Source organism: Schistocerca serialis, chromosome 1 (genome assembly GCF_023864345.2).
Source record: "Schistocerca serialis cubense isolate TAMUIC-IGC-003099 chromosome 1, iqSchSeri2.2, whole genome shotgun sequence".
NCBI classification, from domain to species: domain Eukaryota; kingdom Metazoa; phylum Arthropoda; class Insecta; order Orthoptera; family Acrididae; genus Schistocerca; species Schistocerca serialis.
Window position 1 is genome coordinate 76,416,739 of NC_064638.1, and position 13,121 is coordinate 76,429,859.

The window sequence follows — 13,121 nt, forward strand, 5'->3', positions numbered from 1 at the left end:
AGATATGTCAGTGATATGTGTGGGTAGATAGTGACAACAAATGGGTCGAATCTTAGCCCATATTGGAGGGCAGGGAGGGGGGAGGCTAGGAGATGATCCTCATAGATGACGCTGTTCCCAACAAGGAGATGATGATCATAGATGACACTGTCCCCAACAACCTTTTTTTCATTTCTAATTAAAAACAATCCCTTCACCAACATTGACAAATTACACATAGAGAAAAGGTGTTTCTGGTGCTGATGCAGTGTTCTATATTAGAGATCAAGGATTGTGAAACCATGGTTAGTCACTGGACTTCCCTGAAGGCTAGTGGTTATAATCCCTGTTTCATTATTAGATTTCAATCTTGCACAATTTCCCTAATTAGCTTCAGGTGAAAGCCTGGACGGTTCCTTTGCTAGTACATGGCCAATTTCTTTCCTATCCTTCCCCATTCTGTGCTTCTACTGCCTCTAATAACCTCAATGTCGACAGGATGTTTGACACTAACCCACCTTCCTTTTCTACACTTCTTAATGGTGTCAGCTAGTTTTTCTGACCACTGTGGTCTGAGCTTCCATTGAGGAGGGCCACAAGAAAATGGCAGTGTTACATCTGTAGTGCAAACAATCACAGCACTTGCATCTTGAATTGGATTTCTTTCACCTGGTTGATATTAAACAGTGCTTTGGAGGGATAGTCATGGCAGTTAGATTGTCTAAGAGACCAACTTTGTAAAAATTTATCAGGTCTTCAGTTTGTAACATACAATATAATTGGGAAGTGATCACTAACACAAAAAAAGGCTGGATGGTTGGTATGGAGTATAAAGGGACCAAACTACAGGGTCATCAGTCCCTTTTTCCTGGTGCAAACAAGGCTCAAGGTACAAAAACACCCAACACCACAACAAAAAAGAAAATGAATGGAATGAACACAAAACAAGGAAAACATACACCACAAGAAAAAGCAGAAGAAGGTATCAAAAATCATAGAGCATATGGTCTGGGCTGGCTGATCACACTAATAAACGGGCCTATCCTTAAATGGTACGATAAATGCCCCCCCCCCCTCCCCGTAAAACTAAATCTGCTGTTGAGGTACTGTCACCAAATACTGAAGGTAGGGTGCTGGGAAGGTTAAAGGTCTGCCGCAGAGGAGTGGCTAAAAGTAGGCAGTCCAGATCCAGATGTGGACGACAGTCATATGATGTGAGTCACAGTGATACCGAGGTGGGTCCTTGTGACGGAGGAGTTATCCAAGTGTTAACCACGTATGGCCAGCAGAGAACCACAGAGTCCTTGCGACAGGCCTGCATGGAGGTCATCCACACATTCATAGTCTCCTTAAGGGTACACAGTTTGTTGTGCATACTGAGATTATGCCATTCCGTCTCCCAAAGCTGAAAAACCTTGCGCAGTAATAATGGTGGCAGGTCAGTTACAACGATGCTGATCTCCAGAAGCGGCTTCCGTGTAGCCTGTTTGGCCAGCCTGTCAGTAAGTTGATTTCCTGAGATTCTGACATGGCCTGGGGTCCACACAAATACCAAGGAACGATTGGACCATTCCAGAGCATAGATGGACTCCTGGATGATCGCTACCAAAGGATAGCGGGAGTAGCACTGGTTGATAGCTTGTAGGCTGCTCAAGGAGTCAGTACAGAGAAGAAACTGATTCGCCAGAGCACGAGAAGATGTGCTCAAGAGCACAAGAAATGGATGCCAGCTCTGCAGTGAAAATACTGCAGCCATCTAGCAAGGAGTGCTGTTCAATATGTCCTCCACAAACATACATGAAGCCAACGTGATCTTCAGCAATCACCAACGTGATCTTCAGCAATCAAACTATCAGCGCAAACCACTTCATGGTCCCAGTACATGTCAAGAATCAAGAGGAACTGACAGCAGGGAGCTGCGGGGTTAACTGAGTCTTTAGGACCATACGAAAGATCCAGGTGAAGCTTCGGCCTGGGTGTACACTATGGAGGTATATGTGAATGTACCTCGAGTATAGGTGGTAAGGGCAAGGACTCCAGAAAAAAGAGATCGGACGCGAACTGCAATCTTAGGCCCTGACCTGGGCCTCTAATGCAGGAGATGAAACGCCGCAGATAGGAAAAGGAGACGGTAATTCAGATGCTTAGGAGAACTATGAATGTGTGCAACATAACTGGTGAGCTGTAGCTCCTGTTGCCAGTCAAATGCCACAGTGGTGCACTGGGTCAAGTAAACGCATTGCTGAGGGTGCCACCGAACCATAAACCAAACTCCCGCAGTCAAGGTGGGGTTGAACAAGGGCTCTGTACAGCTGCAGCAATGTAGAGCAATCTGCACCCCAGTTGGTGTTGCTCAGGCAGCGGAGGGCACTGAGGTGCTGCCACAAAGACGAGGAAGCCACATCAATGGGATGTCAAACACCATTCCTAAGAATCAATATGCCTTCACTACAATGATTGGATTATCATTAAGGTAAAGTTCTGGTTCCAGATGAACGGTATGACACCGACAGAAGTGCAAAACACATGACTTTGCGGTTGAAAACTGGAAGTCGTGGGCTAGAGCCCAGACTGCACCTTGTGGATGGCTCCCTGTAGGTGCCGCTCGGCAAAACATCAGTACTGGAGGAGCAGTATGAAATGTCGAAGTCGTCTGCGTACAGAGAAGGTGAGACCAACGCCCTGACAGCTGCTGCTAGACTGTTAACGGCCCCTAAAAAGAGATACACTCAATACACAGCCCTGCGGGACCACCATTCTCCTGGGTATGGAAGGAACTATGGCAGGCACCAACTTGGAATGGAAAGTATGGAGTGACAGGAAGTTTTAGATAAAAATCGAGAGCGGGTCCCAGAGACCCCACTCATCTAATGTGGCAAGGATTTGATGTCGCCAGGTCATGTCGTAAGATTTTCGTAAATCAAAAAAGACATCTGGAAAAGGCTGTACAGATGGCAGACATGAGGGGAAACTAGATTATCAATGGTAGAGCAACCCTGGCAGAAAATGCCCCGGCATGAAGCTAGTAGGCCAAGTGAGTCCAAGACCCAATACAACAGTCGACTTACCATACGGTCTAAGAGCTTACAAAGATCATTGGTGAGGCTGATGGGCTGATAGCTATCCACATCAAATGGGTTTTTACCATGTTTGGGCACTGGAATGATGGTGCTCTCCCATCAATGCGATGGAAAGAAGCCATCGCACCAGATCCAGTTGAAGATCATGATGAGATTTCGCTTGTAGTCAGACGAGAGATGTTTGATCATCTGACTGTGGATCCGATCTGGCCCAGAAGCTGTGCCAGGACAATGTGCAAGGCTGCTGAGGAGCTACCACTCTGTATGTAAATGGAGAATTACAGGGTTCACTGTGACGTTCAGTGAACGAGATGGCTTTCCTTTCCATCCGCCGTTTGAGAGTGCAAAATACTGGGGGATAATTCTCTGATGCGGAGGCTCGAGCACAGAGCTCAGCAAAGTCATCGGCAACTACATTTGCATCACTAGATAACACACCATTGATGTTAATGCCATTAACACCTGTCGGGGTCTGGTACCAACAAACACATCGATCTTCGTCCAGACTTTGGAAGGTGAAGTATGGCACTCAATGGTCGAGACGTACCTCTCCCAACACGCCTGTTTCTGTCTTTTTACAAGCTGGTGAACGTGGGCACAGAGCCATTTAAAAGTTATTAGGTGCTCTAGGGAAGGGTGCCGCTTGTGTCACAGCAGAGCTATCTTTAATGGCCTCAGCAATTTCTGGTGACCAGCAAGGTACTGTGTTTTCTGCCACAGAAACAATCGTTCTAGTGACCTGCTGAACTACCAAATTGATGGTACCATATGGGGGAGATTCAACGGTGACAGCAGAGGTGAAAGCTTCCCATGCTGCCTTGTTTAAAGCCCATCTTGGCAGACGTCCAGGGGAATGGTGCTGGGGGAGTGACAGGAAGATGGGACAGTGGTCACTACCACACAAGTCATCATGGGCTCTCCAGTGGACAGATTCGAGAAGTCCTGGGCTGCAGAGGGATAAATCAATGGTCGAGTAAGTGCCATAAGCCACACTGAAATGTGTGGGGGCCCCAGTATTTAAGAGGCAGAGGTCGAGTTGAGACAGGAAAGTTTCGACATCTATACCTTGGCAAATAAGCACAATGCCACCCCACAAGGGGTTATGGGTGTTAAAATCCCCCAAAACTAGGAAAGGTTTAGGGAATTGATGAATGAGTGCAGTCAATGTGTTCAGGGGTACTGCACCATCTGGAGGAAGATATATGTTGTAGACAAATATTTCTGCAGCGTCCTTATCCTGACAGGCATAGCATCAAGAGGGCTTTGAAGGGGAACAGGTTTACTGCATACTGAGTTGAGGACACAAACTCCACCTGACACTCTATTATATTCGCTATGGTTCTTGTAATATCCCCTATAGCCGTGAAGGGCAGGGGTCCGCACTGCCAGGAACCAGGTTTCCTGGAGGGCAATGCAGAAAGCAAGTGTAAAGCTTAAAAGTTGCCATAGCTCAGCCAGGTGGTGAAAAAAAAAAAAAACTGCAGCAATTCCACTGGCGGATGACGTTACCATGAGGCTGGGAACTCATAAAGCATGCAAGGAGGCAGGTTACACCTCTGGGTCACCTGCTCCCAATGACTGAGTATTTGTATCCATTCCTATTGTGGATGAGGCATCAGTGAGATCCAGGTCCTCAAGGGACACTGAGCTTGCCACCTCATCCACAGGTGCAGAATTGGAAGGGAGTGGTGGTGTTAGGGCCATTGGAGGGTCCTTTTTCTTAGCAAACTTCATTGTTTGCTTGCCCTCTCGCTTCTCTTTAGGAGCTTGATGGGAGGACTTCCCTGAAGTAGCTTCAGGCACAGAGGAAGACCGTGAAGTTCTTTGTCCAGCAGTGTCCACTGTGTCATTAGTGGAGACCTTGGGAGAGAGGGTCCCAAGGGAAAACTTCTGCACAAGAGGAGCTGGAAAAAGGTTGTTGCTTCTCTGGCTGGGGGGAGGGGACCAATGTCCCCCTGCATTGGGTCATTGGGGCAGGGGGGGGGGGGGGCTTGCTCCCGAAGTAGGTACTTTGGGAGCAATGGAAGGAGATTTTCGCCCTGCCACCAAGGGTGCAGATGTATTCTGGAGGCCCGGAGGGCCCACTGTTCATGGCACAGTGTGTGGTATGACTGGTACTTGTGATGTGTGATGGCAATGGTAATGTAGCTGCAGTGTATGTGGATGTCAACCGAACGGGGTGAAATTGTTCAAATTAACATTTGGCCTCTTGGTAAGTCAACCAGTCCAGGATCTTGTACTCCCTGATTGTCTGCTCCTTTTGGATTACTGTGCAGTCTGGTGAGGAGGGGGAGTGCTGCTCTACACAGCTGATACAAGTGGGAGGAGGCACACAGGGAGTGTCTGGATGCAGTGGATATCCACAGTCTTGACATGTTGCGTTGGAAGTGTAGTGGGAAGAAATGTGCCCAAATTTCCAGCACTTAAGGCACTGCATAGGGGGAGGGGCGTACGGTTTAACGTCACAGTGGTAAACCATCACCTTGACCTTTTCAGGCAATGAATCACCCTCACAGGCCAAGATGAAGGCACCGGTACCAACCCCCAGTTGTCTTTGGGTCCCCTGTAAACGTGCTGGATGAAATGAACACCCCATCATTCTAGATAGTTGCGGAGCTCATCGTCAGACTGCAAGAGGAGGTCGCGATGAAAAATAATCCCCTGGACCATGTTGAGGTTTTTATGGGGAGTGACAGAAACAGGGATATCACCCAGCCAGTCACAACTGAGTAACGCCTGGGATTGGGCTGGGGATGCTGTCTGAATCAAGACTGCACCGCTTCTCGAGGACAGTGCTGTCACTTCTCCAAATTTAACCTCAAGATGTTCAACAAAAAACTGAGGCTTAATAGGTAGAAACAAGTCCCTGTCCATTCTGCTACAAACTAAATACCGAGGCAAATATGACTCCCTTCTTTCTGTAGCCCTACATTCCTCCCACGGTGTAGTGCGGCAGGGAAATGATTTAGGGTCGTATCTGCCAGCATTGTACTCAATCTTGCCCTTCTTAGAGGATGAAGAATGCAATAACATTGGTTTCAACAGCAGTGGCATCCAGTCTGCACATAATATTCTGCAGTGCAATATTTATCTATAAGGCCACTGGGCAGTTGTTAACAATGAGGAACTAACTTCAATGATCATAAATGATAACAATATTATTGATTCTGTATGAAACAAGATGCCATGGCCAAGTAATCAGTTTTGTGAGCTGCAACTTATTGTCTATCACTTCCAGCCACTCTTCTTCCCACTATCGCATGACCCTATATCTCAACAGTGAGGCTGAGTCGTACAGTATCCAGATTTGTGGGGCATTCAGATGCGACAGTGGCCCAATGTTGGGCTGCTTGAGAATGCAGGCATACTTGTCGCCAAGGTTTCCGTCAATCACGTCTGACCATCCCAAGGGAGAATCGCCATTATGTTCACCAAGCACATCATAACCCCTTCACATCTGCTCCTGCCATCCATGAACAAGGTATGGACACACTGCAACAGTGTGTCATGCCACACCAATGGTAGGAGACTAGGGAATTGCCACCCCATGCGTAGCTGCTGCTAAAAGGACACAAACAGCTATGTTTGGAGTTGTGCAGTGATCGGTAAGTACAGTCTGCTCATGAATGATATTGCATTGTGTTGTGCTCAATGCTGAATCACAGTTCTGCACTACCCCAGATGACGACCGTTGGTAAACATGGCGGAACATCATAGACACCTTGTATCCTCATGTATTACCTCCTGTGTGAAAGTATTATGGAGACACTTTTCAACAGGACAATGTTTATCCACAACACAAGTCTCTATGAATGTCTGTGTGATGTTGACGCACTTCTGTGGCCAGCAAGATCCCTAGATCTGTTACCCATACAATGTGTGTGGGACAGCTCAGATCTTAACTGCATCCAAGTGTGGGTGTGGTTGTGGCTGTTCCGGTATCGGGAGTTGCTGTTGAGCTATATAGGATTGTTTAGTGGCATTTGGGGAGTTTTGCGTTGTCAGTTTTTTTCGTCAGTTTGTGTGGGTTGGTATGGCCATGTGTGTCCAAATTTGTTTATATTTACTTTGTCCCCACTCAAAAACCCCCAATTTCCCACACTTGTCCCGTTAGTTTCATTAGGTTTTTTGTGGAGAGAGAGAGTGTGTGTGTGTGTGTGTGTGTGTGTGTGTGTGTGTGTGTGTGTGTGTGTTGGTTTTTCACTGTATTTTCGTGTTTGTGGTCATGTTTACGTAATGACGCCATAGGTGCCATATTGGAGTCGTCGTGTATTCTCGTTTCCACCATATTTGTGACGTTATGGGTCAAAGCAGATGGGTGGAATCGGATGCTTCTGCATTTTCGCCTTTGTGATTATTTTAATCAATGTGCTTAATTTTCATCTATAACAAATGAGTATCTGCGTCAAAGGATAATACTCACCCTCAAGGGAAATCTCAATAATGCCAAGAGCGGAGAGGGGATGCATTGGGCAAGATTAAATAGGAAAGGTAGATCACTCAGAATCCCAGTATGAGAAAGACTCACCTTTTACAAGACTAGAATGTTATTTTGGAATTATAACTTGCAACAGCACGGTCATCAGTGCTCTCATTGAAAATGAGCTTGCTGATTTAGTGATGTAAATTTCATCATCTATGAGGGCAGGTAGGTCATCTGCTTGGGTGGGAACTACCAGACCAAGAACCTACCCCCCCCCCCCCCCAAATCTGAGGGAGAATGAAGCTAACAATGTCATTACTGACAGCTCTATAACTGTCAGAGGTTGAAGTCAATCCACAGTATTTCCTTTCATTACGAGGAAGCTAACTGCAATGGAGAGTGATGTCACGAGTTGCAACAGATAACATAGGACAGCAAAATCAAAACTATTTTAAAAATTAAAAATTATAATGGAGACATATTTGTCTAATCAGCATTAAAAAAAAAAAAATCACAATTTTTGACACATTAAAATTTTCCACAGTTTTCAGGATGGGTCTACATAATATTTGTATTAACAGGAACAGGTCTAAAGCATTTCGATCCCAATATATCCAGTAGCGTCACAAAAAAGAAAAAGTATAGAAAGAGCCAGTCATTCTCAGAATATATTTAAAAAAATCATCCTTCTACAATTTTAGGAATAAGCTGACATTTCACAAATCTTTAAAATACGTGCTACACTTGTCCCACACTAATTTAAAATACATGGGCCATCTCCAGATAAACTGTGGTAGCCTTTTTTGAGCAAATAAAACACATCAGCTTAAAACATATTGTACTTGCAGTAGTACTCCACAACTCTCAAACAGTCAGTGATCATTTAACCAGATGAGGGAGCAGTGAGCTATCAGGCAATGTTCTAAGCCTAGTAAGCCTCAATTCCATCCACAGCTTCTGACAGATTCATGATGACCCCATTGATTTGACTTACTGAGGCTTCTGGTTTCCTACTTCCAGTCCCTCATTTTTTCCCACTTATCGCGACTGTTCTACTTGAAAGTGGGATGACAGCTTACTGAAAGATGGTGCAACACAATTTATCACCTCTACAAGCAACATTTGCTGCGCATTTTCTTTGCATAGTATCTTTGACATTTTGAATCATTGTTACCAAATTTGTTGCACTAATTTTTGGGTCATTGCCAATCAGAAATTATTTGTTACAGTGACTTTTCATTCACTGCAGTGTTTTAAAGGCTGCAAATACTTCTGTATAATAATTTGTTTCTTGTTCTAAACAGCAATAAGCACAGGCAGTCAAGGAGCAACCAAGGATACTTTTTACTCATACTCATTAATATCCATAATGACAAATTATGAAATATCCCACATATTATACTGAAGACAACATTTAGAAATACTGTCTAAAGTACACGAACTCTTGTAACCAGAAACTATTTTTCAACCATAAGACGTAAGAGTTGCATTCTAAACTGCTGGCTGGAAGGAATATGCACGAAACAGTAAATACTGGAAGCTAAGTCCTAAGTTACCATCCAACCAGTGCTTTGCTGAGGAAGTGTTTCATTCAAAAAATAAGTTACCATAGCATGATATGTTGGTGGAAAACAATGTGTTCACAGCATAGGGAAGTTATAATTCTTCAACATCACTTGATCTATCTTCCTCCATCATTAGAAGTAACTGGTTGTTGAAACCTGCAGAAGCTACAACCTCTAGGGTTGCAAGCTCCATACTGTCCAGTTAATAGTATGAAAAATCTGGCTCTCAAGGTTGAGTTGGATTGGATATATGTTGACTTCAGTACGATGCCTCTCATGATTCCCCATGCAATTATCAGAAAGTTATTTATCTAGGACTATTCTTTTCCCAACCATATTCACTTCGTTGAATTGCTCAAAATGTAATCAAATGTTCTTGGGGGCAGAAGTGAACACACTACTATAGCACAATAAAGCAATACGCTTCCCAATAGCAACAGCTGGTTTTCATGAATATGAGAATAAAAATGCCATTTGCTAGGACGTTAAAATTCTGTGTGCAAATGAACAACTGAAAGTAGAACTCTGATAACATGCTACAACTACTGAAGACAAAAGTGGCACTGTCAGTGAGGGAGCAGTGACAAACGGCCTGCTGAATGGATCACAATTAACATTAAGTAGAAAGGAAGAAAGATTAGATTTTAATGTCTCCTCTCAACATTCAGACTGAGCACTTGCTAAGGTTGTGGAAATAAATCTACCAGGTGCTTTTCAAATTAACCATCCTGGCATTTGCATTAAGTGTTTAAAACTAACTACTGCACTAATTCAGTGCAGCAAAAATTGGGCAACTTGACTGTAGCTGTGCAACACATTTTCCAAACAAAATACAGTTCCATGAAAATTGGTAATTATTCTAACATATTTCATTACACACTATAAAGCCATATTATAACTGTACCATGATATCAGCAGAAAGATTATGATGCAAGAGTTGTGCATATGTTTATTAATTTAGAAACCAACGTTTCAGGAAGACAACTGATTATAAACTTCTTGAAAAAACCTGACTGACTGATTTATCTTCCTAATTTTCTGTCTGGTAGAAATCTGAATAACAAGCTTGTAACTTTGAAGGACTATCTGATGTTATTCCTTTCTGAATGTTTCGATTATAAAATAAAACAATGACGCTACTACAATATACGCTTACAAATGTTTAATATTCAAGTTTTGCCAAACATTTTTCGTTTTCATTTTCAAATGTACAAACATGTATCCCTTTTTAATATCATCAAACTAAATTAGCATATTGTGTCTTGTTCTACTTCAGTATTTTCTGCCACAGAAGTTTCTTAGGCCTATATGATCTTTGATAGTGTTCAACTATCTATTATGATCTTAATAAATAAATCTGATGTGATTTACAATCTGAGACAAACTAGAAACAGTGCAAGCTACAGAAATCAGCATAACTTAATTCAAATAACACAAGAAACACATTCCTCTCTTCAGTCGCACGAAAAGCAGTTAACAGTAAGGACCTGCTTAGAAGCCAAAGGCAACATTCATGAATTGAGTGCTGCAAGGAAAAATGCTCTTCCTTATCTGATATTCCACCTATGCAGCGTCAAAGAAAATTTCCACTCTTCAGTTAAATTACTGATGATGAAACTGTCTTACAGATGAACGAAACTACTACCATAAATATTACATAGTATGTTGAAGATGCTGCCTCAAAATCCAACAATGTCCTTAAATGATAGCCGGGAAACTTCATAACGATTAATTTTTTTGTTTAAGGTGGTTGTTCTGTAAATACATACCATGACCTAGTGTACACATTCTCACATGCTGAAACCTTGTACACTCCACAGAGTGGAGCCGGATTCCCTGCCCTCAGGCTTCCTCAATTGCATAAGTTTTTTGTGTACTTTCTTGAAAACGCTGGCGATACGTGGGCACTCTACTATACTTTATACAAAAATGACGCACATTTTTCCGGTGACATACTGTAGTTCCCTCAGAATAAACTATTTAACTAACATGTTATTAACGCCAGGAAAGACAATTTCAATCCTGCTTTCATAAATGAGGTAAAGCTCAGATGAAAAAATTCTGACAGCTCGAAAACCACCGACAACATTACTTTTAACTGAGCATCAGTTTATGTAGTGATATCTTACAGAATATTGTTTACATGAGCATTTCGCTGTAATGCACTTGCTATCTATTAGCTCGCTATAAAAAACAAACGATTGAGAGAACACGGAACCACTGTTGTATTGTTTTGAGTGACAATATTTGTGGCCAGTTACCAGACCATACTTTGCTATTGATCACAAGTCCTGTGCCATAACACACGGACGTGAAAAAATTATTAGCTCATGAAATTTTTAACTAAAATACATTATTCCGTGGCTACTAAAAAGGTGGCGTTAAATTACATTAGCAGTTTCCTCAATTACTACTTCACAGTCAGTTGGTGATAAAACCATCTTTAAATCCTAAACGTTCCACTAATTGTATAAATCACAATATTTATATAATTACCTTTCAGATATTTAATATCCACTTTGTCATCAACACAGAATACATGTTTCTGTTTAGGTGCAGTAGTCCATCAAACATGAACTACTTATGCTTCCCTGCGGCCCACCTCCTGACGTACGTCACTTGTGTGATCGATAGAACCAGAGATGTTCCATGTTGTTGACCGTGGAAAACTGCGCTATGTACGCATAGTGTATAATAGCCGAAGAGTAATACATACCTCATTTATGTAAATAGAAAATTGTGTGTACAGAGCAAAGCCGGAAGACTACTTAAAGCAGGGAAGATTAAGAAGTTCAAATTAAAATTAAATAAATAGAGAACAGTCTACTGAACGCTTATTCAGGTAAAAGTATTCGTACAGTATTTCCTTGGATGTAGCCTGTATATCTGGCATTATTAACAAGTAACTGATTAATTAATTAATTGTCTCACACACCAATACTTCACGCAGTTTCGACTCTTAATATTGAAAACAGCAACATCGAATATAAAGGACGTATCTGAAGGTAAGACTAAGGTGAAGAATGTTTTGAAACGTTTGGGTGCCAGAGTAATTTAATTAGAATATGCATGTTGTTTGCTCTGCAACAGTCTGTACATTTTCCTGAAAAGCATAGCGACCAAGCGCCATCCACTGGAGCAAACGACGTGCTACTGACGAAAACATTAATGTAATAGGAAACGTTAGTCGTCTGAAGATGGGCGTGAGAGTGTAAAACCGATTACGTCTTTGAAATAAAGCATTTTTAAAAGTATTTGTGGCTGGTTGCATTGCCCACCAACAATCCTTAACAGCCACAGAGTTCCTTAGATCCTGCATGGACAAAATAACACTTCAGTTACCACAATATTTAAATGTGTGGGTAAATACGTATATGGTAAGCCTTCAGGGTTGTTTATCAATTAATGTATGTCGCAGAACTGTTATTTATAATAATAAACGAATAGTAGTGGAAATAAAGTCATTTTAATTGCAGTGCATCAACGTTAACAATTATGTACTGTATATCTTATGGGAAAAAGGAAGAAAATATAGGAATTAAAAAAGTTTGAATGTAATAACGCATAGGGTTGTTTTTAGAATTTCCTTTAACTGAATAGAAAGTAACAATTTATCAAACTTTATGCGAATTTTGGTAACGACGTTAAGCAATAACTTGTCTTTATATGGTAGTATAGATAAGAGGCTAAAATAAGACTTAATTGAGAAGTTCAGACTGTTCATAAATGTTGCGCATCTTAGTGACCACAGCAAGAAACAGAATTTGGAGGGAAGGGAATGTTCTAGCTTTAACAACTGGATCATTGTTTTAGACATACACGACATTTCGACTAAAGGGCAAGCTTAAATCTTCAGAAGCACTAATGCATTGATGCCAACAGACTAGAGCGTCTACTATTAATGCGTGTGGAGACTGTCATCGACGCAGGCTTCCTGTACTTGATTCTCATTTGGTGCAGAGTCGTTATGTCCAGCATCCGCAACATTGCTCTGTCCATCTGGTTGTCTTGTACCCTAATGAAGTCCAGCATCCCCAACATTGCTCTGTCCATCTTGTTGTCTGATCTTTGCTT

At 42.3% G+C, this 13,121-nt stretch overlaps 1 protein-coding gene across 6 annotated transcripts in view; it reads right to left on the bottom strand.

The window, feature by feature from the left end:
* The window catches only part of LOC126461919 (intersectin-1), a 310,794-nt gene extending 299,132 nt beyond the window's left edge, over positions 1-11,662 (bottom strand). For all 6 annotated transcript variants that reach the window (XM_050096034.1, XM_050096037.1, XM_050096036.1 and 3 more), the window contains exon 1: positions 11,544-11,662. The gene's annotated coding sequence lies outside the window, so the exon portion shown is untranslated. The remainder of the gene's footprint in view (positions 1-11,543) is intronic.
* Between the last annotated feature and the right edge of the window lie 1,459 nt (positions 11,663-13,121).